At 39.8% G+C, this 24,553-nt stretch overlaps 36 non-coding genes across 36 annotated transcripts; all 36 read left to right on the top strand.

Annotated features, from left to right (window-relative positions):
* Nucleotides 1-109: 109 nt before the first annotated feature.
* On the top strand, nt 110-228 carry LOC124317861. Its single transcript, XR_006912359.1, has one exon. It is a non-coding gene; the product is annotated as a 5S ribosomal RNA (ribosomal RNA).
* Nucleotides 229-1,463: 1,235 nt separating this feature from the next.
* LOC124317862 lies at nt 1,464-1,582 on the top strand. Its single transcript, XR_006912360.1, has one exon. It is a non-coding gene; the product is annotated as a 5S ribosomal RNA (ribosomal RNA).
* Nucleotides 1,583-2,336: 754 nt separating this feature from the next.
* Nucleotides 2,337-2,558, top strand: LOC124317747. The gene has a single exon (XR_006912253.1). It is a non-coding gene; the product is annotated as a small nucleolar RNA U3 (small nucleolar RNA).
* Nucleotides 2,559-3,068: 510 nt separating this feature from the next.
* Nucleotides 3,069-3,259, top strand: LOC124317703. Its single transcript, XR_006912214.1, has one exon. It is a non-coding gene; the product is annotated as a U2 spliceosomal RNA (small nuclear RNA).
* Nucleotides 3,260-3,768: 509 nt separating this feature from the next.
* On the top strand, nt 3,769-3,932 carry LOC124317657. The gene has a single exon (XR_006912172.1). It is a non-coding gene; the product is annotated as a U1 spliceosomal RNA (small nuclear RNA).
* Nucleotides 3,933-4,124: 192 nt separating this feature from the next.
* Trnah-gug lies at nt 4,125-4,214 on the top strand. Its single transcript is given in 2 exon segments — nt 4,125-4,161; nt 4,180-4,214. It is a non-coding gene; the product is annotated as a tRNA-His (tRNA).
* A 404-nt stretch (nt 4,215-4,618) lies between these two features.
* Nucleotides 4,619-4,760, top strand: LOC124317791. Its single transcript, XR_006912294.1, has one exon. It is a non-coding gene; the product is annotated as a U4 spliceosomal RNA (small nuclear RNA).
* Nucleotides 4,761-5,334: 574 nt separating this feature from the next.
* LOC124317839 lies at nt 5,335-5,457 on the top strand. The gene has a single exon (XR_006912339.1). It is a non-coding gene; the product is annotated as a U5 spliceosomal RNA (small nuclear RNA).
* A 203-nt stretch (nt 5,458-5,660) lies between these two features.
* On the top strand, nt 5,661-5,779 carry LOC124317863. The gene has a single exon (XR_006912361.1). It is a non-coding gene; the product is annotated as a 5S ribosomal RNA (ribosomal RNA).
* A 1,235-nt stretch (nt 5,780-7,014) lies between these two features.
* On the top strand, nt 7,015-7,133 carry LOC124317622. Its single transcript, XR_006912139.1, has one exon. It is a non-coding gene; the product is annotated as a 5S ribosomal RNA (ribosomal RNA).
* A 754-nt stretch (nt 7,134-7,887) lies between these two features.
* LOC124317748 lies at nt 7,888-8,109 on the top strand. The gene has a single exon (XR_006912254.1). It is a non-coding gene; the product is annotated as a small nucleolar RNA U3 (small nucleolar RNA).
* A 510-nt stretch (nt 8,110-8,619) lies between these two features.
* Nucleotides 8,620-8,810, top strand: LOC124317704. The gene has a single exon (XR_006912215.1). It is a non-coding gene; the product is annotated as a U2 spliceosomal RNA (small nuclear RNA).
* Nucleotides 8,811-9,319: 509 nt separating this feature from the next.
* LOC124317658 lies at nt 9,320-9,483 on the top strand. Its single transcript, XR_006912173.1, has one exon. It is a non-coding gene; the product is annotated as a U1 spliceosomal RNA (small nuclear RNA).
* A 192-nt stretch (nt 9,484-9,675) lies between these two features.
* On the top strand, nt 9,676-9,765 carry Trnah-gug. Its single transcript is given in 2 exon segments — nt 9,676-9,712; nt 9,731-9,765. It is a non-coding gene; the product is annotated as a tRNA-His (tRNA).
* Nucleotides 9,766-10,169: 404 nt separating this feature from the next.
* On the top strand, nt 10,170-10,311 carry LOC124317793. Its single transcript, XR_006912296.1, has one exon. It is a non-coding gene; the product is annotated as a U4 spliceosomal RNA (small nuclear RNA).
* A 574-nt stretch (nt 10,312-10,885) lies between these two features.
* LOC124317841 lies at nt 10,886-11,008 on the top strand. The gene has a single exon (XR_006912341.1). It is a non-coding gene; the product is annotated as a U5 spliceosomal RNA (small nuclear RNA).
* Nucleotides 11,009-11,211: 203 nt separating this feature from the next.
* LOC124317864 lies at nt 11,212-11,330 on the top strand. The gene has a single exon (XR_006912362.1). It is a non-coding gene; the product is annotated as a 5S ribosomal RNA (ribosomal RNA).
* Nucleotides 11,331-12,565: 1,235 nt separating this feature from the next.
* LOC124317623 lies at nt 12,566-12,684 on the top strand. The gene has a single exon (XR_006912140.1). It is a non-coding gene; the product is annotated as a 5S ribosomal RNA (ribosomal RNA).
* Nucleotides 12,685-13,438: 754 nt separating this feature from the next.
* LOC124317749 lies at nt 13,439-13,660 on the top strand. The gene has a single exon (XR_006912255.1). It is a non-coding gene; the product is annotated as a small nucleolar RNA U3 (small nucleolar RNA).
* A 510-nt stretch (nt 13,661-14,170) lies between these two features.
* LOC124317705 lies at nt 14,171-14,361 on the top strand. The gene has a single exon (XR_006912216.1). It is a non-coding gene; the product is annotated as a U2 spliceosomal RNA (small nuclear RNA).
* A 509-nt stretch (nt 14,362-14,870) lies between these two features.
* On the top strand, nt 14,871-15,034 carry LOC124317659. Its single transcript, XR_006912174.1, has one exon. It is a non-coding gene; the product is annotated as a U1 spliceosomal RNA (small nuclear RNA).
* A 192-nt stretch (nt 15,035-15,226) lies between these two features.
* Nucleotides 15,227-15,316, top strand: Trnah-gug. The gene is given in 2 exon segments: nt 15,227-15,263; nt 15,282-15,316. It is a non-coding gene; the product is annotated as a tRNA-His (tRNA).
* Nucleotides 15,317-15,720: 404 nt separating this feature from the next.
* Nucleotides 15,721-15,862, top strand: LOC124317794. Its single transcript, XR_006912297.1, has one exon. It is a non-coding gene; the product is annotated as a U4 spliceosomal RNA (small nuclear RNA).
* Nucleotides 15,863-16,436: 574 nt separating this feature from the next.
* Nucleotides 16,437-16,559, top strand: LOC124317842. Its single transcript, XR_006912342.1, has one exon. It is a non-coding gene; the product is annotated as a U5 spliceosomal RNA (small nuclear RNA).
* A 203-nt stretch (nt 16,560-16,762) lies between these two features.
* Nucleotides 16,763-16,881, top strand: LOC124317599. The gene has a single exon (XR_006912117.1). It is a non-coding gene; the product is annotated as a 5S ribosomal RNA (ribosomal RNA).
* Nucleotides 16,882-17,629: 748 nt separating this feature from the next.
* LOC124317866 lies at nt 17,630-17,748 on the top strand. Its single transcript, XR_006912364.1, has one exon. It is a non-coding gene; the product is annotated as a 5S ribosomal RNA (ribosomal RNA).
* Nucleotides 17,749-18,502: 754 nt separating this feature from the next.
* LOC124317750 lies at nt 18,503-18,724 on the top strand. Its single transcript, XR_006912256.1, has one exon. It is a non-coding gene; the product is annotated as a small nucleolar RNA U3 (small nucleolar RNA).
* A 510-nt stretch (nt 18,725-19,234) lies between these two features.
* On the top strand, nt 19,235-19,425 carry LOC124317706. Its single transcript, XR_006912217.1, has one exon. It is a non-coding gene; the product is annotated as a U2 spliceosomal RNA (small nuclear RNA).
* A 509-nt stretch (nt 19,426-19,934) lies between these two features.
* LOC124317660 lies at nt 19,935-20,098 on the top strand. The gene has a single exon (XR_006912175.1). It is a non-coding gene; the product is annotated as a U1 spliceosomal RNA (small nuclear RNA).
* Nucleotides 20,099-20,290: 192 nt separating this feature from the next.
* Trnah-gug lies at nt 20,291-20,380 on the top strand. Its single transcript is given in 2 exon segments — nt 20,291-20,327; nt 20,346-20,380. It is a non-coding gene; the product is annotated as a tRNA-His (tRNA).
* Nucleotides 20,381-20,784: 404 nt separating this feature from the next.
* LOC124317795 lies at nt 20,785-20,926 on the top strand. Its single transcript, XR_006912298.1, has one exon. It is a non-coding gene; the product is annotated as a U4 spliceosomal RNA (small nuclear RNA).
* Nucleotides 20,927-21,500: 574 nt separating this feature from the next.
* LOC124317843 lies at nt 21,501-21,623 on the top strand. Its single transcript, XR_006912343.1, has one exon. It is a non-coding gene; the product is annotated as a U5 spliceosomal RNA (small nuclear RNA).
* Nucleotides 21,624-21,826: 203 nt separating this feature from the next.
* LOC124317867 lies at nt 21,827-21,945 on the top strand. Its single transcript, XR_006912365.1, has one exon. It is a non-coding gene; the product is annotated as a 5S ribosomal RNA (ribosomal RNA).
* A 748-nt stretch (nt 21,946-22,693) lies between these two features.
* Nucleotides 22,694-22,812, top strand: LOC124317868. Its single transcript, XR_006912366.1, has one exon. It is a non-coding gene; the product is annotated as a 5S ribosomal RNA (ribosomal RNA).
* A 754-nt stretch (nt 22,813-23,566) lies between these two features.
* LOC124317751 lies at nt 23,567-23,788 on the top strand. The gene has a single exon (XR_006912257.1). It is a non-coding gene; the product is annotated as a small nucleolar RNA U3 (small nucleolar RNA).
* A 510-nt stretch (nt 23,789-24,298) lies between these two features.
* LOC124317707 lies at nt 24,299-24,489 on the top strand. Its single transcript, XR_006912218.1, has one exon. It is a non-coding gene; the product is annotated as a U2 spliceosomal RNA (small nuclear RNA).
* Nucleotides 24,490-24,553: the final 64 nt, after the last annotated feature.

A 24,553-nucleotide genomic window follows, 5' to 3' on the forward strand; every position in this document is an offset into this window, starting at 1 on the left:
AGTTTTTCGGTGGTTTTGGTAAGATTAGTGTGTATTTCAAAAAGATAAATCTCAAGCACAAGTAATAGATTAGAGGCGAATATGGTCGGGTAATTGCGTCTAGTTTAATGTCAACGGCCATACCACATAGAACTCACCCGGTCTCGTCAGCTCCCGGAAGTTAAGCTATGTCGGGTCCCGTTAGTACTTGGATGGGTGACCGCTTGGGAATACGGGATGCTGTTGGCATGGAATTATTTTATTTTTGTGAATCCAATTGAATTGAAGTGCTTCCCAAGATGGGTGATACTACATGGACTACAATGTATTATTTTGGCATTAGTTGAAAATGGAAGGAACGTATTTTTTACTGGATATTGCCTACTAGACGTCCTCCAACCTCTTTGTTGCTGAAAGATATTTGAAACGCCGTGCGCGAAGCGCACGGCACAGCCGAGAGGCTACTAGACGTCCTCCAACCTCTTTGTTGCTGAAAGATATTTGAAACGCCGTGCGCGAAGCGCACGGCACAGCCGAGAGGCTTGTACGTTGGTGGTTTCTTCGGGCAGCTCTATCTAATCTCTCTGGCTCTGAGATCCTTATGCAACGCAAGCTAAGTAAAGCGCGAAGCGCACGGCACAGCCGAGAGGCTTGTACGTTGGTGGTTTCTTCGGGCAGCTCTATCTAATCTCTCTGACTCTGAGATCCTTATGCAACGCAAGCTAAGTAAGGGAAGCAATCGTTAGCCTTATGACACTTGGATTGTTGGCTCATTGATCGGACATCCCCGGAACGAGAAAATTAAAAATGACAGTTAGCCAAAAATAGTGGCGTTTGGAAATATTATCAAATTTTATATTCGGTTGTCCATTGACAAATGTACTTATATGTCCTCGTTTGTTTGGCTAAGGTTGGTGTGTATTTCGAACAGAAAGTACAGCCGAGAGGCTACTAGACGTCCTCCAACCTCTTTGTTGCTGAAAGATATTTGAAACGCCGTGCGCGAAGCGCACGGCACAGCCGAGAGGCTTGTACGTTGGTGGTTTCTTCGGGCAGCTCTATCTAATCTCTCTGGCTCTGAGATCCTTATGCAACGCAAGCTAAGTAAAGCGCGAAGCGCACGGCACAGCCGAGAGGCTTGTACGTTGGTGGTTTCTTCGGGCAGCTCTATCTAATCTCTCTGACTCTGAGATCCTTATGCAACGCAAGCTAAGTAAGGGAAGCAATCGTTAGCCTTATGACACTTGGATTGTTGGCTCATTGATCGGACATCCCCGGAACGAGAAAATTAAAAATGACAGTTAGCCAAAAATAGTGGCGTTTGGAAATATTATCAAATTTTATATTCGGTTGTCCATTGACAAATGTACTTATATGTCCTCGTTTGTTTGGCTAAGGTTGGTGTGTATTTCGAACAGAAAGTAAGCAAGCATTAGAACTAGATTTAGAGGCGAATATGGTCGGGTAATGGCGACTGAATTGATGTCAACGGCCATACCACATAGAACTCACCCGGTCTCGTCAGCTCCCGGAAGTTAAGCTATGTCGGGTCCCGTTAGTACTTGGATGGGTGACCGCTTGGGAATACGGGATGCTGTTGGCATGGTGTAATTTTATTTTTGCTCCCCAAGTTAGATGAGACATGGAATATAATGTATTCTTTAGGTATTAGTTGAAAAGGGTATTGCTGGGACTTTGATTAATGATACCATATATTGTAGAACGCATGTTTGTTTGATCTCGGTAGTTTTAACGACAAAAAAAAAGATAGAGGTTTGGCTATTTTGTTGAGGCTGTTGCATGACGCCCACTCACTGGCACGATCCCACTACTGCCGAACACGGGAACTTTTGGCTGCTAGGTTTCCCTCCTGACCCACTACGCTCCTCCTTAGCTAACCTGCACCTACTAGATTCCTCTAGCAGATCCATGCTGATGTCAAGCTTAGTGCGGGCACCTGATCAACATGCGGTATCACGAAACAGGGCTCCTAAACTCAAGCCATCCACTCTACCAAGCCTCCCCGAAGCAGGATTATAGGTGCACGCCAAACACCCAGCTGATAAATGGGCTCTCAATCGATAATACATTACTGTAATAAATTGATTTGATGAGCACGCGGATTCTTTATTGTGTCCAAAATTGGTCTCGTCACTTGTTCTATAACTATTAAAGAGCTTCTCGGTGTTTCAATAAATGAACAAAATGCAAGACCTGACAATGTATGTACTGTGTGCGTCAAGTATTGCAAATCTCAATTTAATATTCCGAAATATCGATCTATGCACTGTAATTTACGCCAAAGCTCATTGATCGTACAAACCTTATTTAGAGTTCTGCAAAATAACATTGCATTTAAGATCATACTTCACAGGATCATTTCTGTAGTATATCTTGACTTGTTTCCCACCAGAAACTTGTCTCCTTTCAACCCACGATGACGAGTTAAGACGCTGGTTTCTGAGCGTGAAACAGGCTGTGAGTGTAGCTGTCTCGACAGCATCAAACACAGTCATTGAGGACCGTTTCCGTTAAATCCATGTGAAATAGCGGAAGGAAACTAGCGTGTTCAGAGTGGTTGAGATGATAAAACAAATTTAAATTCTTGAAAATCTAAAGAGATAAATCTTAATAATAATTCCAGGTATTCGTGTCCTTAAATCATCTGCTTGTATGGCAAAATAAATTGTGAAAGTGAGGTTGGTCAATTTGAGGATGTGTCATGACTTTATGATCGTATTGCATTCTTTTAGTTATTGTTATTTAATCATGATTAATTATCGTTCAGAGCTTTTGTCGTCAGGTGGCGTGGCAAAGCCATATTCTGAAAAAAAAGGACCTAGTGTGATAACGAGAGTAAAATTTGCAACGCCTTCAGCGTAAATTGTATCTCCCTTAATACAGTATGAGCATAATAAAACAAATGAAAATGAACTTTATAAGCATCAAGTGGTCGCGTCTGGAAAAATGAACAACTCAATATTTTATAGCATTTCTTGAATGTTTTGAGTGATATGAGTATTCTTCGTACACCACCGGAAATGTGTTGAACCTCAGTGGTTATTTTGGGCAGTAATCCTTGTAACATTATCGCTTCTCGGCCTTTTGGCTAAGATCAAAGTGTAGTATCTGTTCTTATCAGCTTAATATCTGATACGGGTTCAAATGGACCCCAGAATATTAAACTGATTTTTGGCATACGGTGGGAATACAGTGCTTGCACTGCTCCCGCCACGGGTTGACCCGGTATTGCAGTACCTCCGGGATCGGCTCACCCTCTATGAGGGAGAACATATTGAATAAAACAGAAATTGTCTTAGCACCGTATAATAAAAGACCATGTATAATTGCAAAACTGTCATGTAGACATGTTTGTAATTTTTTCTAATTGTATTTTTTTCGTAATATCAAGAAAAGCATAAAAAAATACGTACTTGATTGTGTTAACTAATTAGTACTGTTCATCTTTCGATGTGATGTTTTTTTTAAAAATATGAAGATGCGTGTATTTTCATATGAAAAGTCGATTTTCTTATTTTCTTATTTGCCAATTGGACGACCAAATGAAAAAAAACAAGCAATTTGTTTCTTGAAAAGTATTTGCAAAGATCAAGACCATGAAATAAATACTGAGCTTTATTTACTATATTTTGCTCGAGTTCGTAATTCAAGTCGATGAAAGAAAGTGGGTGGTATTCTCTAAACGTCAGTCAAATACTTGAACACTCTTTGTCAATATTGTTCTGCTGTATACAAAGTATTAAACAAAGTGAAAAAGCATCCACAATCATACTTACCTGGCTCAGAGGCAACCATGATCACCAAGGTGGTTCCTCCAGGGCGAGGCCTTTCCATTGCACTAAGGATGGGCTGACCCTTGCGATTAATCCAAATGTGATTAACTCGGGAGTACAATTTTTGGTAGTGGGGGACTGCGTTCGCGCCGTTCCCTGAACACACTATAAATGTAAGAAAAATTCTTGTCATCTGCCGGAAGTTGAACTAAATCTGGTCCCGTTAGTAAACGGTAGGGTTGACCGCTTGGGAATACGCGAAGCATCAGATTTTCTTTCTGGGAAGAAACAACAAAGTAATGAAATTCATGTTTAGCTACTTTAATATAAATCATCATGGCCAATGGATTGGCCGTGATCGTCTAGTGGTTAGGACCCTACGTTGTGGTACCTACTAGATATGAATCCGTAGTAACCCAGGTTCGAATCCTGGTCACGGCACTGAAAACTGATTTTTCACGTCAACACGCAGATTAACTATAAATTTTGTTTGGTTGGAAAGTAATGCTCGCTCACTTCAATAGTTCATAATGTGAAAAACAATTTGGAATGAAAACCTGAAATTCCCCCTCCCTTTTTTTGTGTGTGCAGGAAGTTGTTGAAATGTATGGAAGAAAAATACACATTTACAGAATTTCAAGTATTTGACCCGATATTAAGACAAAAATTATTTCATGTATGTAATGAACTGTCCCCTGTTGGTATTAGTCCAATGGGAGATGGAAATTAAAATTTGCCTAGGGTAATCTAAATGAATATTTCTGAACGAAATTGTTGGTCCAACACGTCCAAGCAGAACGAATTCAGCAAATGCTTAAGTAGACTTGCTTTTCTGATTATAATTTAGCTTTGCGCAGTGGCAATATCATAACCAATGAGGGTCTCCCGAGGTGTGATTATTGCTAGTTGAAAACTTTAACCAATACCCCGCCACGATGAAGTGAAATAATCTTTGTCGTCGGCAATTTTTGATAGCTCCATCAGGAGCATTTCAGCGTACAAGAAAAAAAAAATTACAGTCAGTTAGAAAAATTGGAGTGTTGCATAGTGTGTTTATAACATTAAACGGTGAAAGTGAAATCGTATAAGTGATTTTTGTTTCCATTTAGTTGGTATTGCACGTCAGACAAGGCTGATTAATTCGTTCGCTGAAGGCCATTAATATCAGTCAGTTGGAACATTGTGAACACGGGGAAAATATTTGAAAAGGTGATTCCAAATGACAAGGTGAAAAGATTCCACCATGTTTAAAGGGGAAGTTCAATAAATTGTTAACCGCTGTAGGGTGAATGTCGGGGTAAACATCTGATCCCACCACCTACGTGTTGGGCTTGTACCATAAAGATCGTTCATTTTTTTCAAAAATAACACTGCGCACAACTGTTTCGTTCAAAAACATGTTAACGAGCTTTATACATGATATTTACTTTAAAATAACTGTACCCATTGATAAAGAATTGCACAAGGATTTTGATATGTAAACGCATGTTTCGAAAAAAAACCTTACAAGCGCACTTCAAAATTTTGAAATGAATATAAATACAAGGCATACCACTGTTATTTACTCTGGTTTCTAATCAATACCCGGATAAATCTTTCGCCTTTTACTAAAGATTTCCGTGGTTAGGAGCATTGATGAGTCTATATGACTTATTTTTTTAACGCCCGGTCTTCTGATTGGGCACTTTGAATAAATGAAAAATTAAAAACGTCTGTATGCGGAAACAAAGATATTCTACTACTACATACTGACAACATTTGTAAAATGACAAACTGATAGTTTTTCGGTGGTTTTGGTAAGATTAGTGTGTATTTCAAAAAGATAAATCTCAAGCACAAGTAATAGATTAGAGGCGAATATGGTCGGGTAATTGCGTCTAGTTTAATGTCAACGGCCATACCACATAGAACTCACCCGGTCTCGTCAGCTCCCGGAAGTTAAGCTATGTCGGGTCCCGTTAGTACTTGGATGGGTGACCGCTTGGGAATACGGGATGCTGTTGGCATGGAATTATTTTATTTTTGTGAATCCAATTGAATTGAAGTGCTTCCCAAGATGGGTGATACTACATGGACTACAATGTATTATTTTGGCATTAGTTGAAAATGGAAGGAACGTATTTTTTACTGGATATTGCCTACTAGACGTCCTCCAACCTCTTTGTTGCTGAAAGATATTTGAAACGCCGTGCGCGAAGCGCACGGCACAGCCGAGAGGCTACTAGACGTCCTCCAACCTCTTTGTTGCTGAAAGATATTTGAAACGCCGTGCGCGAAGCGCACGGCACAGCCGAGAGGCTTGTACGTTGGTGGTTTCTTCGGGCAGCTCTATCTAATCTCTCTGGCTCTGAGATCCTTATGCAACGCAAGCTAAGTAAAGCGCGAAGCGCACGGCACAGCCGAGAGGCTTGTACGTTGGTGGTTTCTTCGGGCAGCTCTATCTAATCTCTCTGACTCTGAGATCCTTATGCAACGCAAGCTAAGTAAGGGAAGCAATCGTTAGCCTTATGACACTTGGATTGTTGGCTCATTGATCGGACATCCCCGGAACGAGAAAATTAAAAATGACAGTTAGCCAAAAATAGTGGCGTTTGGAAATATTATCAAATTTTATATTCGGTTGTCCATTGACAAATGTACTTATATGTCCTCGTTTGTTTGGCTAAGGTTGGTGTGTATTTCGAACAGAAAGTACAGCCGAGAGGCTACTAGACGTCCTCCAACCTCTTTGTTGCTGAAAGATATTTGAAACGCCGTGCGCGAAGCGCACGGCACAGCCGAGAGGCTTGTACGTTGGTGGTTTCTTCGGGCAGCTCTATCTAATCTCTCTGGCTCTGAGATCCTTATGCAACGCAAGCTAAGTAAAGCGCGAAGCGCACGGCACAGCCGAGAGGCTTGTACGTTGGTGGTTTCTTCGGGCAGCTCTATCTAATCTCTCTGACTCTGAGATCCTTATGCAACGCAAGCTAAGTAAGGGAAGCAATCGTTAGCCTTATGACACTTGGATTGTTGGCTCATTGATCGGACATCCCCGGAACGAGAAAATTAAAAATGACAGTTAGCCAAAAATAGTGGCGTTTGGAAATATTATCAAATTTTATATTCGGTTGTCCATTGACAAATGTACTTATATGTCCTCGTTTGTTTGGCTAAGGTTGGTGTGTATTTCGAACAGAAAGTAAGCAAGCATTAGAACTAGATTTAGAGGCGAATATGGTCGGGTAATGGCGACTGAATTGATGTCAACGGCCACACCACATAGAACTCACCCGGTCTCGTCAGCTCCCGGAAGTTAAGCTATGTCGGGTCCCGTTAGTACTTGGATGGGTGACCGCTTGGGAATACGGGATGCTGTTGGCATGGTGTAATTTTATTTTTGCTCCCCAAGTTAGATGAGACATGGAATATAATGTATTCTTTAGGTATTAGTTGAAAAGGGTATTGCTGGGACTTTGATTAATGATACCATATATTGTAGAACGCATGTTTGTTTGATCTCGGTAGTTTTAACGACAAAAAAAAAGATAGAGGTTTGGCTATTTTGTTGAGGCTGTTGCATGACGCCCACTCACTGGCACGATCCCACTACTGCCGAACACGGGAACTTTTGGCTGCTAGGTTTCCCTCCTGACCCACTACGCTCCTCCTTAGCTAACCTGCACCTACTAGATTCCTCTAGCAGATCCATGCTGATGTCAAGCTTAGTGCGGGCACCTGATCAACATGCGGTATCACGAAACAGGGCTCCTAAACTCAAGCCATCCACTCTACCAAGCCTCCCCGAAGCAGGATTATAGGTGCACGCCAAACACCCAGCTGATAAATGGGCTCTCAATCGATAATACATTACTGTAATAAATTGATTTGATGAGCACGCGGATTCTTTATTGTGTCCAAAATTGGTCTCGTCACTTGTTCTATAACTATTAAAGAGCTTCTCGGTGTTTCAATAAATGAACAAAATGCAAGACCTGACAATGTATGTACTGTGTGCGTCAAGTATTGCAAATCTCAATTTAATATTCCGAAATATCGATCTATGCACTGTAATTTACGCCAAAGCTCATTGATCGTACAAACCTTATTTAGAGTTCTGCAAAATAACATTGCATTTAAGATCATACTTCACAGGATCATTTCTGTAGTATATCTTGACTTGTTTCCCACCAGAAACTTGTCTCCTTTCAACCCACGATGACGAGTTAAGACGCTGGTTTCTGAGCGTGAAACAGGCTGTGAGTGTAGCTGTCTCGACAGCATCAAACACAGTCATTGAGGACCGTTTCCGTTAAATCCATGTGAAATAGCGGAAGGAAACTAGCGTGTTCAGAGTGGTTGAGATGATAAAACAAATTTAAATTCTTGAAAATCTAAAGAGATAAATCTTAATAATAATTCCAGGTATTCGTGTCCTTAAATCATCTGCTTGTATGGCAAAATAAATTGTGAAAGTGAGGTTGGTCAATTTGAGGATGTGTCATGACTTTATGATCGTATTGCATTCTTTTAGTTATTGTTATTTAATCATGATTAATTATCGTTCAGAGCTTTTGTCGTCAGGTGGCGTGGCAAAGCCATATTCTGAAAAAAAAGGACCTAGTGTGATAACGAGAGTAAAATTTGCAACGCCTTCAGCGTAAATTGTATCTCCCTTAATACAGTATGAGCATAATAAAACAAATGAAAATGAACTTTATAAGCATCAAGTGGTCGCGTCTGGAAAAATGAACAACTCAATATTTTATAGCATTTCTTGAATGTTTTGAGTGATATGAGTATTCTTCGTACACCACCGGAAATGTGTTGAACCTCAGTGGTTATTTTGGGCAGTAATCCTTGTAACATTATCGCTTCTCGGCCTTTTGGCTAAGATCAAAGTGTAGTATCTGTTCTTATCAGCTTAATATCTGATACGGGTTCAAATGGACCCCAGAATATTAAACTGATTTTTGGCATACGGTGGGAATACAGTGCTTGCACTGCTCCCGCCACGGGTTGACCCGGTATTGCAGTACCTCCGGGATCGGCTCACCCTCTATGAGGGAGAACATATTGAATAAAACAGAAATTGTCTTAGCACCGTATAATAAAAGACCATGTATAATTGCAAAACTGTCATGTAGACATGTTTGTAATTTTTTCTAATTGTATTTTTTTCGTAATATCAAGAAAAGCATAAAAAAATACGTACTTGATTGTGTTAACTAATTAGTACTGTTCATCTTTCGATGTGATGTTTTTTTTTAAAATATGAAGATGCGTGTATTTTCATATGAAAAGTCGATTTTCTTATTTTCTTATTTGCCAATTGGACGACCAAATGAAAAAAAACAAGCAATTTGTTTCTTGAAAAGTATTTGCAAAGATCAAGACCATGAAATAAATACTGAGCTTTATTTACTATATTTTGCTCGAGTTCGTAATTCAAGTCGATGAAAGAAAGTGGGTGGTATTCTCTAAACGTCAGTCAAATACTTGAACACTCTTTGTCAATATTGTTCTGCTGTATACAAAGTATTAAACAAAGTGAAAAAGCATCCACAATCATACTTACCTGGCTCAGAGGCAACCATGATCACCAAGGTGGTTCCTCCAGGGCGAGGCCTTTCCATTGCACTAAGGATGGGCTGACCCTTGCGATTAATCCAAATGTGATTAACTCGGGAGTACAATTTTTGGTAGTGGGGGACTGCGTTCGCGCCGTTCCCTGAACACACTATAAATGTAAGAAAAATTCTTGTCATCTGCCGGAAGTTGAACTAAATCTGGTCCCGTTAGTAAACGGTAGGGTTGACCGCTTGGGAATACGCGAAGCATCAGATTTTCTTTCTGGGAAGAAACAACAAAGTAATGAAATTCATGTTTAGCTACTTTAATATAAATCATCATGGCCAATGGATTGGCCGTGATCGTCTAGTGGTTAGGACCCTACGTTGTGGTACCTACTAGATATGAATCCGTAGTAACCCAGGTTCGAATCCTGGTCACGGCACTGAAAACTGATTTTTCACGTCAACACGCAGATTAACTATAAATTTTGTTTGGTTGGAAAGTAATGCTCGCTCACTTCAATAGTTCATAATGTGAAAAACAATTTGGAATGAAAACCTGAAATTCCCCCTCCCTTTTTTTGTGTGTGCAGGAAGTTGTTGAAATGTATGGAAGAAAAATACACATTTACAGAATTTCAAGTATTTGACCCGATATTAAGACAAAAATTATTTCATGTATGTAATGAACTGTCCCCTGTTGGTATTAGTCCAATGGGAGATGGAAATTAAAATTTGCCTAGGGTAATCTAAATGAATATTTCTGAACGAAATTGTTGGTCCAACACGTCCAAGCAGAACGAATTCAGCAAATGCTTAAGTAGACTTGCTTTTCTGATTATAATTTAGCTTTGCGCAGTGGCAATATCATAACCAATGAGGGTCTCCCGAGGTGTGATTATTGCTAGTTGAAAACTTTAACCAATACCCCGCCACGATGAAGTGAAATAATCTTTGTCGTCGGCAATTTTTGATAGCTCCATCAGGAGCATTTCAGCGTACAAGAAAAAAAAAATTACAGTCAGTTAGAAAAATTGGAGTGTTGCATAGTGTGTTTATAACATTAAACGGTGAAAGTGAAATCGTATAAGTGATTTTTGTTTCCATTTAGTTGGTATTGCACGTCAGACAAGGCTGATTAATTCGTTCGCTGAAGGCCATTAATATCAGTCAGTTGGAACATTGTGAACACGGGGAAAATATTTGAAAAGGTGATTCCAAATGACAAGGTGAAAAGATTCCACCATGTTTAAAGGGGAAGTTCAATAAATTGTTAACCGCTGTAGGGTGAATGTCGGGGTAAACATCTGATCCCACCACCTACGTGTTGGGCTTGTACCATAAAGATCGTTCATTTTTTTCAAAAATAACACTGCGCACAACTGTTTCGTTCAAAAACATGTTAACGAGCTTTATACATGATATTTACTTTAAAATAACTGTACCCATTGATAAAGAATTGCACAAGGATTTTGATATGTAAACGCATGTTTCGAAAAAAAACCTTACAAGCGCACTTCAAAATTTTGAAATGAATATAAATACAAGGCATACCACTGTTATTTACTCTGGTTTCTAATCAATACCCGGATAAATCTTTCGCCTTTTACTAAAGATTTCCGTGGTTAGGAGCATTGATGAGTCTATATGACTTATTTTTTTAACGCCCGGTCTTCTGATTGGGCACTTTGAATAAATGAAAAATTAAAAACGTCTGTATGCGGAAACAAAGATATTCTACTACTACATACTGACAACATTTGTAAAATGACAAACTGATAGTTTTTCGGTGGTTTTGGTAAGATTAGTGTGTATTTCAAAAAGATAAATCTCAAGCACAAGTAATAGATTAGAGGCGAATATGGTCGGGTAATTGCGTCTAGTTTAATGTCAACGGCCATACCACATAGAACTCACCCGGTCTCGTCAGCTCCCGGAAGTTAAGCTATGTCGGGTCCCGTTAGTACTTGGATGGGTGACCGCTTGGGAATACGGGATGCTGTTGGCATGGAATTATTTTATTTTTGTGAATCCAATTGAATTGAAGTGCTTCCCAAGATGGGTGATACTACATGGACTACAATGTATTATTTTGGCATTAGTTGAAAATGGAAGGAACGTATTTTTTACTGGATATTGCCTACTAGACGTCCTCCAACCTCTTTGTTGCTGAAAGATATTTGAAACGCCGTGCGCGAAGCGCACGGCACAGCCGAGAGGCTACTAGACGTCCTCCAACCTCTTTGTTGCTGAAAGATATTTGAAACGCCGTGCGCGAAGCGCACGGCACAGCCGAGAGGCTTGTACGTTGGTGGTTTCTTCGGGCAGCTCTATCTAATCTCTCTGGCTCTGAGATCCTTATGCAACGCAAGCTAAGTAAAGCGCGAAGCGCACGGCACAGCCGAGAGGCTTGTACGTTGGTGGTTTCTTCGGGCAGCTCTATCTAATCTCTCTGACTCTGAGATCCTTATGCAACGCAAGCTAAGTAAGGGAAGCAATCGTTAGCCTTATGACACTTGGATTGTTGGCTCATTGATCGGACATCCCCGGAACGAGAAAATTAAAAATGACAGTTAGCCAAAAATAGTGGCGTTTGGAAATATTATCAAATTTTATATTCGGTTGTCCATTGACAAATGTACTTATATGTCCGCGTTTGTTTGGCTAAGGTTGGTGTGTATTTCGAACAGAAAGTACAGCCGAGAGGCTACTAGACGTCCTCCAACCTCTTTGTTGCTGAAAGATATTTGAAACGCCGTGCGCGAAGCGCACGGCACAGCCGAGAGGCTTGTACGTTGGTGGTTTCTTCGGGCAGCTCTATCTAATCTCTCTGGCTCTGAGATCCTTATGCAACGCAAGCTAAGTAAAGCGCGAAGCGCACGGCACAGCCGAGAGGCTTGTACGTTGGTGGTTTCTTCGGGCAGCTCTATCTAATCTCTCTGACTCTGAGATCCTTATGCAACGCAAGCTAAGTAAGGGAAGCAATCGTTAGCCTTATGACACTTGGATTGTTGGCTCATTGATCGGACATCCCCGGAACGAGAAAATTAAAAATGACAGTTAGCCAAAAATAGTGGCGTTTGGAAATATTATCAAATTTTATATTCGGTTGTCCATTGACAAATGTACTTATATGTCCTCGTTTGTTTGGCTAAGGTTGGTGTGTATTTCGAACAGAAAGTAAGCAAGCATTAGAACTAGATTTAGAGGCGAATATGGTCGGGTAATGGCGACTGAATTGATGTCAACGGCCACACCACATAGAACTCACCCGGTCTCGTCAGCTCCCGGAAGTTAAGCTATGTCGGGTCCCGTTAGTACTTGGATGGGTGACCGCTTGGGAATACGGGATGCTGTTGGCATGGTGTAATTTTATTTTTGCTCCCCAAGTTAGATGAGACATGGAATATAATGTATTCTTTAGGTATTAGTTGAAAAGGGTATTGCTGGGACTTTGATTAATGATACCATATATTGTAGAACGCATGTTTGTTTGATCTCGGTAGTTTTAACGACAAAAAAAAAGATAGAGGTTTGGCTATTTTGTTGAGGCTGTTGCATGACGCCCACTCACTGGCACGATCCCACTACTGCCGAACACGGGAACTTTTGGCTGCTAGGTTTCCCTCCTGACCCACTACGCTCCTCCTTAGCTAACCTGCACCTACTAGATTCCTCTAGCAGATCCATGCTGATGTCAAGCTTAGTGCGGGCACCTGATCAACATGCGGTATCACGAAACAGGGCTCCTAAACTCAAGCCATCCACTCTACCAAGCCTCCCCGAAGCAGGATTATAGGTGCACGCCAAACACCCAGCTGATAAATGGGCTCTCAATCGATAATACATTACTGTAATAAATTGATTTGATGAGCACGCGGATTCTTTATTGTGTCCAAAATTGGTCTCGTCACTTGTTCTATAACTATTAAAGAGCTTCTCGGTGTTTCAATAAATGAACAAAATGCAAGACCTGACAATGTATGTACTGTGTGCGTCAAGTATTGCAAATCTCAATTTAATATTCCGAAATATCGATCTATGCACTGTAATTTACGCCAAAGCTCATTGATCGTACAAACCTTATTTAGAGTTCTGCAAAATAACATTGCATTTAAGATCATACTTCACAGGATCATTTCTGTAGTATATCTTGACTTGTTTCCCACCAGAAACTTGTCTCCTTTCAACCCACGATGACGAGTTAAGACGCTGGTTTCTGAGCGTGAAACAGGCTGTGAGTGTAGCTGTCTCGACAGCATCAAACACAGTCATTGAGGACCGTTTCCGTTAAATCCATGTGAAATAGCGGAAGGAAACTAGCGTGTTCAGAGTGGTTGAGATGATAAAACAAATTTAAATTCTTGAAAATCTAAAGAGATAAATCTTAATAATAATTCCAGGTATTCGTGTCCTTAAATCATCTGCTTGTATGGCAAAATAAATTGTGAAAGTGAGGTTGGTCAATTTGAGGATGTGTCATGACTTTATGATCGTATTGCATTCTTTTAGTTATTGTTATTTAATCATGATTAATTATCGTTCAGAGCTTTTGTCGTCAGGTGGCGTGGCAAAGCCATATTCTGAAAAAAAAGGACCTAGTGTGATAACGAGAGTAAAATTTGCAACGCCTTCAGCGTAAATTGTATCTCCCTTAATACAGTATGAGCATAATAAAACAAATGAAAATGAACTTTATAAGCATCAAGTGGTCGCGTCTGGAAAAATGAACAACTCAATATTTTATAGCATTTCTTGAATGTTTTGAGTGATATGAGTATTCTTCGTACACCACCGGAAATGTGTTGAACCTCAGTGGTTATTTTGGGCAGTAATCCTTGTAACATTATCGCTTCTCGGCCTTTTGGCTAAGATCAAAGTGTAGTATCTGTTCTTATCAGCTTAATATCTGATACGGGTTCAAATGGACCCCAGAATATTAAACTGATTTTTGGCATACGGTGGGAATACAGTGCTTGCACTGCTCCCGCCACGGGTTGACCCGGTATTGCAGTACCTCCGGGATCGGCTCACCCTCTATGAGGGAGAACATATTGAATAAAACAGAAATTGTCTTAGCACCGTATAATAAAAGACCATGTATAATTGCAAAACTGTCATGTAGACATGTTTGTAATTTTTTCTAATTGTATTTTTTTCGTAATATCAAGAAAAGCATAAAAAAATACGTACTTGATTGTGTTAACTAATTAGTACTGTTCATCTTTCGATGTGATGTTTTTTTTAAAAATATGAAGATGCGTGTATTTTCATATGAAAAGTCGATTTTCTTATTTTCTTATTTGCCAATTGGACGACCAAATGAAAAAAAACAAGCAATTTGTTTCTTGAAAAGTATTTGCAAAGATCAAGACCATGAAATAAATACTGAGCTTTATTTACTATATTTTGCTCGAGTTCGTAATTCAAGTCGATGAAAGAAAGTGGGTGGTATTCTCTAAACGTCAGTCAAATACTTGAACACTCTTTGTCAATATTGTTCTGCTGTATACAAAGTATTAAACAAAGTGAAAAAGCATCCACAATCATACTTACCTGGCTCAGAGGCAACCATGATCACCAAGGTGGTTCCTCCAGGGCGAGGCCTTTCCATTGCACTAAGGATGGGCTGACCCTTGCGATTAATCCAAATGTGATTAACTCGGGAGTACAATTTTTGGTAGTGGGGGACTGCGTTCGCGCCGTTCCCTGAACACACTATAAATGTAAGAAAAATTCTTGTCATCTGCCGGAAGTTGAACTAAATCTGGTCCCGTTAGTAAACGGTAGGGTTGACCGCTTGGGAATACGCGAAGCATCAGATTTTCTTTCTGGGAAGAAACAACAAAGTAATGAAATTCATGTTTAGCTACTTTAATATAAATCATCATGGCCAATGGATTGGCCGTGATCGTCTAGTGGTTAGGACCCTACGTTGTGGTACCTACTAGATATGAATCCGTAGTAACCCAGGTTCGAATCCTGGTCACGGCACTGAAAACTGATTTTTCACGTCAACACGCAGATTAACTATAAATTTTGTTTGGTTGGAAAGTAATGCTCGCTCACTTCAATAGTTCATAATGTGAAAAACAATTTGGAATGAAAACCTGAAATTCCCCCTCCCTTTTTTTGTGTGTGCAGGAAGTTGTTGAAATGTATGGAAGAAAAATACACATTTACAGAATTTCAAGTATTTGACCCGATATTAAGACAAAAATTATTTCATGTATGTAATGAACTGTCCCCTGTTGGTATTAGTCCAATGGGAGATGGAAATTAAAATTTGCCTAGGGTAATCTAAATGAATATTTCTGAACGAAATTGTTGGTCCAACACGTCCAAGCAGAACGAATTCAGCAAATGCTTAAGTAGACTTGCTTTTCTGATTATAATTTAGCTTTGCGCAGTGGCAATATCATAACCAATGAGGGTCTCCCGAGGTGTGATTATTGCTAGTTGAAAACTTTAACCAATACCCCGCCACGATGAAGTGAAATAATCTTTGTCGTCGGCAATTTTTGATAGCTCCATCAGGAGCATTTCAGCGTACAAGAAAAAAAAAATTACAGTCAGTTAGAAAAATTGGAGTGTTGCATAGTGTGTTTATAACATTAAACGGTGAAAGTGAAATCGTATAAGTGATTTTTGTTTCCATTTAGTTGGTATTGCACGTCAGACAAGGCTGATTAATTCGTTCGCTGAAGGCCATTAATATCAGTCAGTTGGAACATTGTGAACACGGGGAAAATATTTGAAAAGGTGATTCCAAATGACAAGGTGAAAAGATTCCACCATGTTTAAAGGGGAAGTTCAATAAATTGTTAACCGCTGTAGGGTGAATGTCGGGGTAAACATCTGATCCCACCACCTACGTGTTGGGCTTGTACCATAAAGATCGTTCATTTTTTTCAAAAATAACACTGCGCACAACTGTTTCGTTCAAAAACATGTTAACGAGCTTTATACATGATATTTACTTTAAAATAACTGTACCCATTGATAAAGAATTGCACAAGGATTTTGATATGTAAACGCATGTTTCGAAAAAAAACCTTACAAGCGCACTTCAAAATTTTGAAATGAATATAAATACAAGGCATACCACTGTTATTTACTCTGGTTTCTAATCAATACCCGGATAAATCTTTCGCCTTTTACTAAAGATTTCCGTGGTTAGGAGCATTGATGAGTCTATATGACTTATTTTTTTAACGCCCGGTCTTCTGATTGGGCACTTTGAATAAATGAAAAATTAAAAACGTCTGTATGCGGAAACAAAGATATTCTACTACTACATACTGACAACATTTGTAAAATGACAAACTGATAGTTTTTCGGTGGTTTTGGTAAGATTAGTGTGTATTTCAAAAAGATAAATCTCAAGCACAAGTAATAGATTAGAGGCGAATATGGTCGGGTAATTGCGTCTAGTTTAATGTCAACGGCCATACCACATAGAACTCACCCGGTCTCGTCAGCTCCCGGAAGTTAAGCTATGTCGGGTCCCGTTAGTACTTGGATGGGTGACCGCTTGGGAATACGAGATGCTGTTGGCATGGAATTATTTTATTTTTGTGAATCCAATTGAATTGAAGTGCTTCCCAAGATGGGTGATACTACATGGACTACAATGTATTATTTTGGCATTAGTTGAAAATGGAAGGAACGTATTTTTTACTGGATATTGCCTACTAGACGTCCTCCAACCTCTTTGTTGCTGAAAGATATTTGAAACGCCGTGCGCGAAGCGCACGGCACAGCCGAGAGGCTACTAGACGTCCTCCAACCTCTTTGTTGCTGAAAGATATTTGAAACGCCGTGCGCGAAGCGCACGGCACAGCCGAGAGGCTTGTACGTTGGTGGTTTCTTCGGGCAGCTCTATCTAATCTCTCTGGCTCTGAGATCCTTATGCAACGCAAGCTAAGTAAAGCGCGAAGCGCACGGCACAGCCGAGAGGCTTGTACGTTGGTGGTTTCTTCGGGCAGCTCTATCTAATCTCTCTGACTCTGAGATCCTTATGCAACGCAAGCTAAGTAAGGGAAGCAATCGTTAGCCTTATGACACTTGGATTGTTGGCTCATTGATCGGACATCCCCGGAACGAGAAAATTAAAAATGACAGTTAGCCAAAAATAGTGGCGTTTGGAAATATTATCAAATTTTATATTCGGTTGTCCATTGACAAATGTACTTATATGTCCTCGTTTGTTTGGCTAAGGTTGGTGTGTATTTCGAACAGAAAGTAAGCAAGCATTAGAACTAGATTTAGAGGCGAATATGGTCGGGTAATGGCGACTGAATTGATGTCAACGGCCATACCACATAGAACTCACCCGGTCTCGTCAGCTCCCGGAAGTTAAGCTATGTCGGGTCCCGTTAGTACTTGGATGGGTGACCGCTTGGGAATACGGGATGCTGTTGGCATGGTGTAATTTTATTTTTGCTCCCCAAGTTAGATGAGACATGGAATATAATGTATTCTTTAGGTATTAGTTGAAAAGGGTATTGCTGGGACTTTGATTAATGATACCATATATTGTAGAACGCATGTTTGTTTGATCTCGGTAGTTTTAACGACAAAAAAAAAGATAGAGGTTTGGCTATTTTGTTGAGGCTGTTGCATGACGCCCACTCACTGGCACGATCCCACTACTGCCGAACACGGGAACTTTTGGCTGCTAGGTTTCCCTCCTGACCCACTACGCTCCTCCTTAGCTAACCTGCACCTACTAGATTCCTCTAGCAGATCCATGCTGATGTCAAGCTTAGTGCGGGCACCTGATCAACATGCGGTATCACGAAACAGGGCTCCTAAACTCAAGCCATCCACTCTACCAAGCCTCCCCGAAGCAGGATTATAGGTGCACGCCAAACACCCAGCTGATAAATGGGCTCTCAATCGATAATACATTACTGTAATAAATTGATTTGATGAGCACGCGGATTCTTTATTGTGTCCAAAATTGGTCTCGTCACTTGTTCTATAACTATTAAAGAGCTTCTCGGTGTTTCAATAAATGAACAAAATGCAAGACCTGACAATGTATGTACTGTGTGCGTCAAGTATTGCAAATCTCAATTTAATATTCCGAAATATCGATCTATGCACTGTAATTTACGCCAAAGCTCATTGATCGTACAAACCTTATTTAGAGTTCTGCAAAATAACATTGCATTTAAGATCATACTTCACAGGATCATTTCTGTAGTATATCTTGACTTGTTTCCCACCAGAAACTTGTCTCCTTTCAACCCACGATGACGAGTTAAGACGCTGGTTTCTGAGCGTGAAACAGGCTGTGAGTGTAGCTGTCTCGACAGCATCAAACACAGTCATTGAGGACCGTTTCCGTTAAATCCATGTGAAATAGCGGAAGGAAACTAGCGTGTTCAGAGTGGTTGAGATGATAAAACAAATTTAAATTCTTGAAAATCTAAAGAGATAAATCTTAATAATAATTCCAGGTATTCGTGTCCTTAAATCATCTGCTTGTATGGCAAAATAAATTGTGAAAGTGAGGTTGGTCAATTTGAGGATGTGTCATGACTTTATGATCGTATTGCATTCTTTTAGTTATTGTTATTTAATCATGATTAATTATCGTTCAGAGCTTTTGTCGTCAGGTGGCGTGGCAAAGCCATATTCTGAAAAAAAAGGACCTAGTGTGATAACGAGAGTAAAATTTGCAACGCCTTCAGCGTAAATTGTATCTCCCTTAATACAGTATGAGCATAATAAAACAAATGAAAATGAACTTTATAAGCATCAAGTGGTCGCGTCTGGAAAAATGAACAACTCAATATTTTATAGCATTTCTTGAATGTTTTGAGTGATATGAGTATTCTTCGTACACCACCGGAAATGTGTTGAACCTCAGTGGTTATTTTGGGCAGTAATCCTTGTAACATTATCGCTTCTCGGCCTTTTGGCTAAGATCAAAGTGTAGTATCTGTTCTTATCAGCTTAATATCTGATACGGGTTCAAATGGACCCCAGAATATTAAACTGATTTTTGGCATACGGTGGGAATACAGTGCTTGCACTGCTCCCGCCACGGGTTGACCCGGTATTGCAGTACCTCCGGGATCGGCTCACCCTCTATGAGGGAGAACATATTGAATAAAACAGAAATTGTCTTAGCACCGTATAATAAAAGACCATGTATAATTGCAAAACTGTCATGTAGACATGTTTGTAATTTTTTCTAATTGTATTTTTTTCGTAATATCAAGAAAAGCATAAAAAAATACGTACTTGATTGTGTTAACTAATTAGTACTGTTCATCTTTCGATGTGATGTTTTTTTTTAAAATATGAAGATGCGTGTATTTTCATATGAAAAGTCGATTTTCTTATTTTCTTATTTGCCAATTGGACGACCAAATGAAAAAAAACAAGCAATTTGTTTCTTGAAAAGTATTTGCAAAGATCAAGACCATGAAATAAATACTGAGCTTTATTTACTATATTTTGCTCGAGTTCGTAATTCAAGTCGATGAAAGAAAGTGGGTGGTATTCTCTAAACGTCAGTCAAATACTTGAACACTCTTTGTCAATATTGTTCTGCTGTATACAAAGTATTAAACAAAGTGAAAAAGCATCCACAATCATACTTACCTGGCTCAGAGGCAACCATGATCACCAAGGTGGTTCCTCCAGGGCGAGGCCTTTCCATTGCACTAAGGATGGGCTGACCCTTGCGATTAATCCAAATGTGATTAACTCGGGAGTACAATTTTTGGTAGTGGGGGACTGCGTTCGCGCCGTTCCCTGAACACACTATAAATGTAAGAAAAATTCTTGTCATCTGCCGGAAGTTGAACTAAATCTGGTCCCGTTAGTAAACGGTAGGGTTGACCGCTTGGGAATACGCGAAGCATCAGATTTTCTTTCTGGGAAGAAACAACAAAGTAATGAAATTCATGTTTAGCTACTTTAATATAAATCATCATGGCCAATGGATTGGCCGTGATCGTCTAGTGGTTAGGACCCTACGTTGTGGTACCTACTAGATATGAATCCGTAGTAACCCAGGTTCGAATCCTGGTCACGGCACTGAAAACTGATTTTTCACGTCAACACGCAGATTAACTATAAATTTTGTTTGGTTGGAAAGTAATGCTCGCTCACTTCAATAGTTCATAATGTGAAAAACAATTTGGAATGAAAACCTGAAATTCCCCCTCCCTTTTTTTGTGTGTGCAGGAAGTTGTTGAAATGTATGGAAGAAAAATACACATTTACAGAATTTCAAGTATTTGACCCGATATTAAGACAAAAATTATTTCATGTATGTAATGAACTGTCCCCTGTTGGTATTAGTCCAATGGGAGATGGAAATTAAAATTTGCCTAGGGTAATCTAAATGAATATTTCTGAACGAAATTGTTGGTCCAACACGTCCAAGCAGAACGAATTCAGCAAATGCTTAAGTAGACTTGCTTTTCTGATTATAATTTAGCTTTGCGCAGTGGCAATATCATAACCAATGAGGGTCTCCCGAGGTGTGATTATTGCTAGTTGAAAACTTTAACCAATACCCCGCCACGATGAAGTGAAATAATCTTTGTCGTCGGCAATTTTTGATAGCTCCATCAGGAGCATTTCAGCGTACAAGAAAAAAAAAATTACAGTCAGTTAGAAAAATTGGAGTGTTGCATAGTGTGTTTATAACATTAAACGGTGAAAGTGAAATCGTATAAGTGATTTTTGTTTCCATTTAGTTGGTATTGCACGTCAGACAAGGCTGATTAATTCGTTCGCTGAAGGCCATTAATATCAGTCAGTTGGAACATTGTGAACACGGGGAAAATATTTGAAAAGGTGATTCCAAATGACAAGGTGAAAAGATTCCACCATGTTTAAAGGGGAAGTTCAATAAATTGTTAACCGCTGTAGGGTGAATGTCGGGGTAAACATCTGATCCCACCACCTACGTGTTGGGCTTGTACCATAAAGATCGTTCATTTTTTTCAAAAATAACACTGCGCACAACTGTTTCGTTCAAAAACATGTTAACGAGCTTTATACATGATATTTACTTTAAAATAACTGTACCCATTGATAAAGAATTGCACAAGGATTTTGATATGTAAACGCATGTTTCGAAAAAAAACCTTACAAGCGCACTTCAAAATTTTGAAATGAATATAAATACAAGGCATACCACTGTTATTTACTCTGGTTTCTAATCAATACCCGGATAAATCTTTCGCCTTTTACTAAAGATTTCCGTGGTTAGGAGCATTGATGAGTCTATATGACTTATTTTTTTAACGCCCGGTCTTCTGATTGGGCACTTTGAATAAATGAAAAATTAAAAACGTCTGTATGCGGAAACAAAGATATTCTACTACTACATACTGACAACATTTGTAAAATGACAAACTGATAGTTTTTCGGTGGTTTTGGTAAGATTAGTGTGTATTTCAAAAAGATAAATCTCAAGCACAAGTAATAGATTAGAGGCGAATATGGTCGGGTAATTGCGTCTAGTTTAATGTCAACGGCCATACCACATAGAACTCACCCGGTCTCGTCAGCTCCCGGAAGTTAAGCTATGTCGGGTCCCGTTAGTACTTGGATGGGTGACCGCTTGGGAATACGGGATGCTGTTGGCATGGAATTATTTTATTTTTGTGAATCCAATTGAATTGAAGTGCTTCCCAAGATGGGTGATACTACATGGACTACAATGTATTATTTTGGCATTAGTTGAAAATGGAAGGAACGTATTTTTTACTGGATATTGCCTACTAGACGTCCTCCAACCTCTTTGTTGCTGAAAGATATTTGAAACGCCGTGCGCGAAGCGCACGGCACAGCCGAGAGGCTACTAGACGTCCTCCAACCTCTTTGTTGCTGAAAGATATTTGAAACGCCGTGCGCGAAGCGCACGGCACAGCCGAGAGGCTTGTACGTTGGTGGTTTCTTCGGGCAGCTCTATCTAATCTCTCTGGCTCTGAGATCCTTATGCAACGCAAGCTAAGTAAAGCGCGAAGCGCACGGCACAGCCGAGAGGCTTGTACGTTGGTGGTTTCTTCGGGCAGCTCTATCTAATCTCTCTGACTCTGAGATCCTTATGCAACGCAAGCTAAGTAAGGGAAGCAATCGTTAGCCTTATGACACTTGGATTGTTGGCTCATTGATCGGACATCCCCGGAACGAGAAAATTAAAAATGACAGTTAGCCAAAAATAGTGGCGTTTGGAAATATTATCAAATTTTATATTCGGTTGTCCATTGACAAATGTACTTATATGTCCTCGTTTGTTTGGCTAAGGTTGGTGTGTATTTCGAACAGAAAGTAAGCAAGCATTAGAACTAGATTTAGAGGCGAATATGGTCGGGTAATGGCGACTGAATTGATGTCAACGGCCATACCACATAGAACTCACCCGGTCTCGTCAGCTCCCGGAAGTTAAGCTATGTCGGGTCCCGTTAGTACTTGGATGGGTGACCGCTTGGGAATACGGGATGCTGTTGGCATGGTGTAATTTTATTTTTGCTCCCCAAGTTAGATGAGACATGGAATATAATGTATTCTTTAGGTATTAGTTGAAAAGGGTATTGCTGGGACTTTGATTAATGATACCATATATTGTAGAACGCATGTTTGTTTGATCTCGGTAGTTTTAACGACAAAAAAAAAGATAGAGGTTTGGCTATTTTGTTGAGGCTGTTGCATGACGCCCACTCACTGGCACGATCCCACTACTGCCGAACACGGGAACTTTTGGCTGCTAGGTTTCCCTCCTGACCCACTACGCTCCTCCTTAGCTAACCTGCACCTACTAGATTCCTCTAGCAGATCCATGCTGATGTCAAGCTTAGTGCGGGCACCTGATCAACATGCGGTATCACGAAACAGGGCTCCTAAACTCAAGCCATCCACTCTACCAAGCCTCCCCGAAGCAGGATTATAGGTGCACGCCAAACACCCAGCTGATAAATGGGCTCTCAATCGATAATACATTACTGTAATAAATTGATTTGATGAGCACGCGGATTCTTTATTGTGTCCAAAATTGGTCTCGTCACTTGTTCTATAACTATTAAAGAGCTTCTCGGTGTTTCAATAAATGAACAAAATGCAAGACCTGACAATGTATGTACTGTGTGCGTCAAGTATTGCAAATCTCAATTTAATATTCCGAAATATCGATCTATGCACTGTAATTTACGCCAAAGCTCATTGATCGTACAAACCTTATTTAGAGTTCTGCAAAATAACATTGCATTTAAGATCATACTTCACAGGATCATTTCTGTAGTATATCTTGACTTGTTTCCCACCAGAAACTTGTCTCCTTTCAACCCACGATGACGAGTTAAGACGCTGGTTTCTGAGCGTGAAACAGGCTGTGAGTGTAGCTGTCTCGACAGCATCAAACACAGTCATTGAGGACCGTTTCCGTTAAATCCATGTGAAATAGCGGAAGGAAACTAGCGTGTTCAGAGTGGTTGAGATGATAAAACAAATTTAAATTCTTGAAAATCTAAAGAGATAAATCTTAATAATAATTCCAGGTATTCGTGTCCTTAAATCATCTGCTTGTATGGCAAAATAAATTGTGAAAGTGAGGTTGGTCAATTTGAGGATGTGTCATGACTTTATGATCGTATTGCATTCTTTTAGTTATTGTTATTTAATCATGATTAATTATCGTTCAGAGCTTTTGTCGTCAGGTGGCGTGGCAAAGCCATATTCTGAAAAAAAAGGACCTAGTGTGATAACGAGAGTAAAATTTGCAACGCCTTCAGCGTAAATTGTATCTCCCTTAATACAGTATGAGCATAATAAAACAAATGAAAATGAACTTTATAAGCATCAAGTGGTCGCGTCTGGAAAAATGAACAACTCAATATTTTATAGCATTTCTTGAATGTTTTGAGTGATATGAGTATTCTTCGTACACCACCGGAAATGTGTTGAACCTCAGTGGTTATTTTGGGCAGTAATCCTTGTAACATTATCGCTTCTCGGCCTTTTGGCTAAGATCAAAGTGTAGTATCTGTTCTTATCAGCTTAATATCTGATACGGGTTCAAATGGACCCCAGAATATTAAACTGATTTTTGGCATACGGTGGGAATACAGTGCTTGCACTGCTCCCGCCACGGGTTGACCCGGTATTGCAGTACCTCCGGGATCGGCTCACCCTCTATGAGGGAGAACATATTGAATAAAACAGAAATTGTCTTAGCACCGTATAATAAAAGACCATGTA

The sequence above is a fragment of the Daphnia pulicaria genome, unplaced genomic scaffold (genome assembly GCF_021234035.1).
Source record: "Daphnia pulicaria isolate SC F1-1A unplaced genomic scaffold, SC_F0-13Bv2 h1tg000062l, whole genome shotgun sequence".
NCBI lineage: Eukaryota > Metazoa > Arthropoda > Branchiopoda > Diplostraca > Daphniidae > Daphnia > Daphnia pulicaria.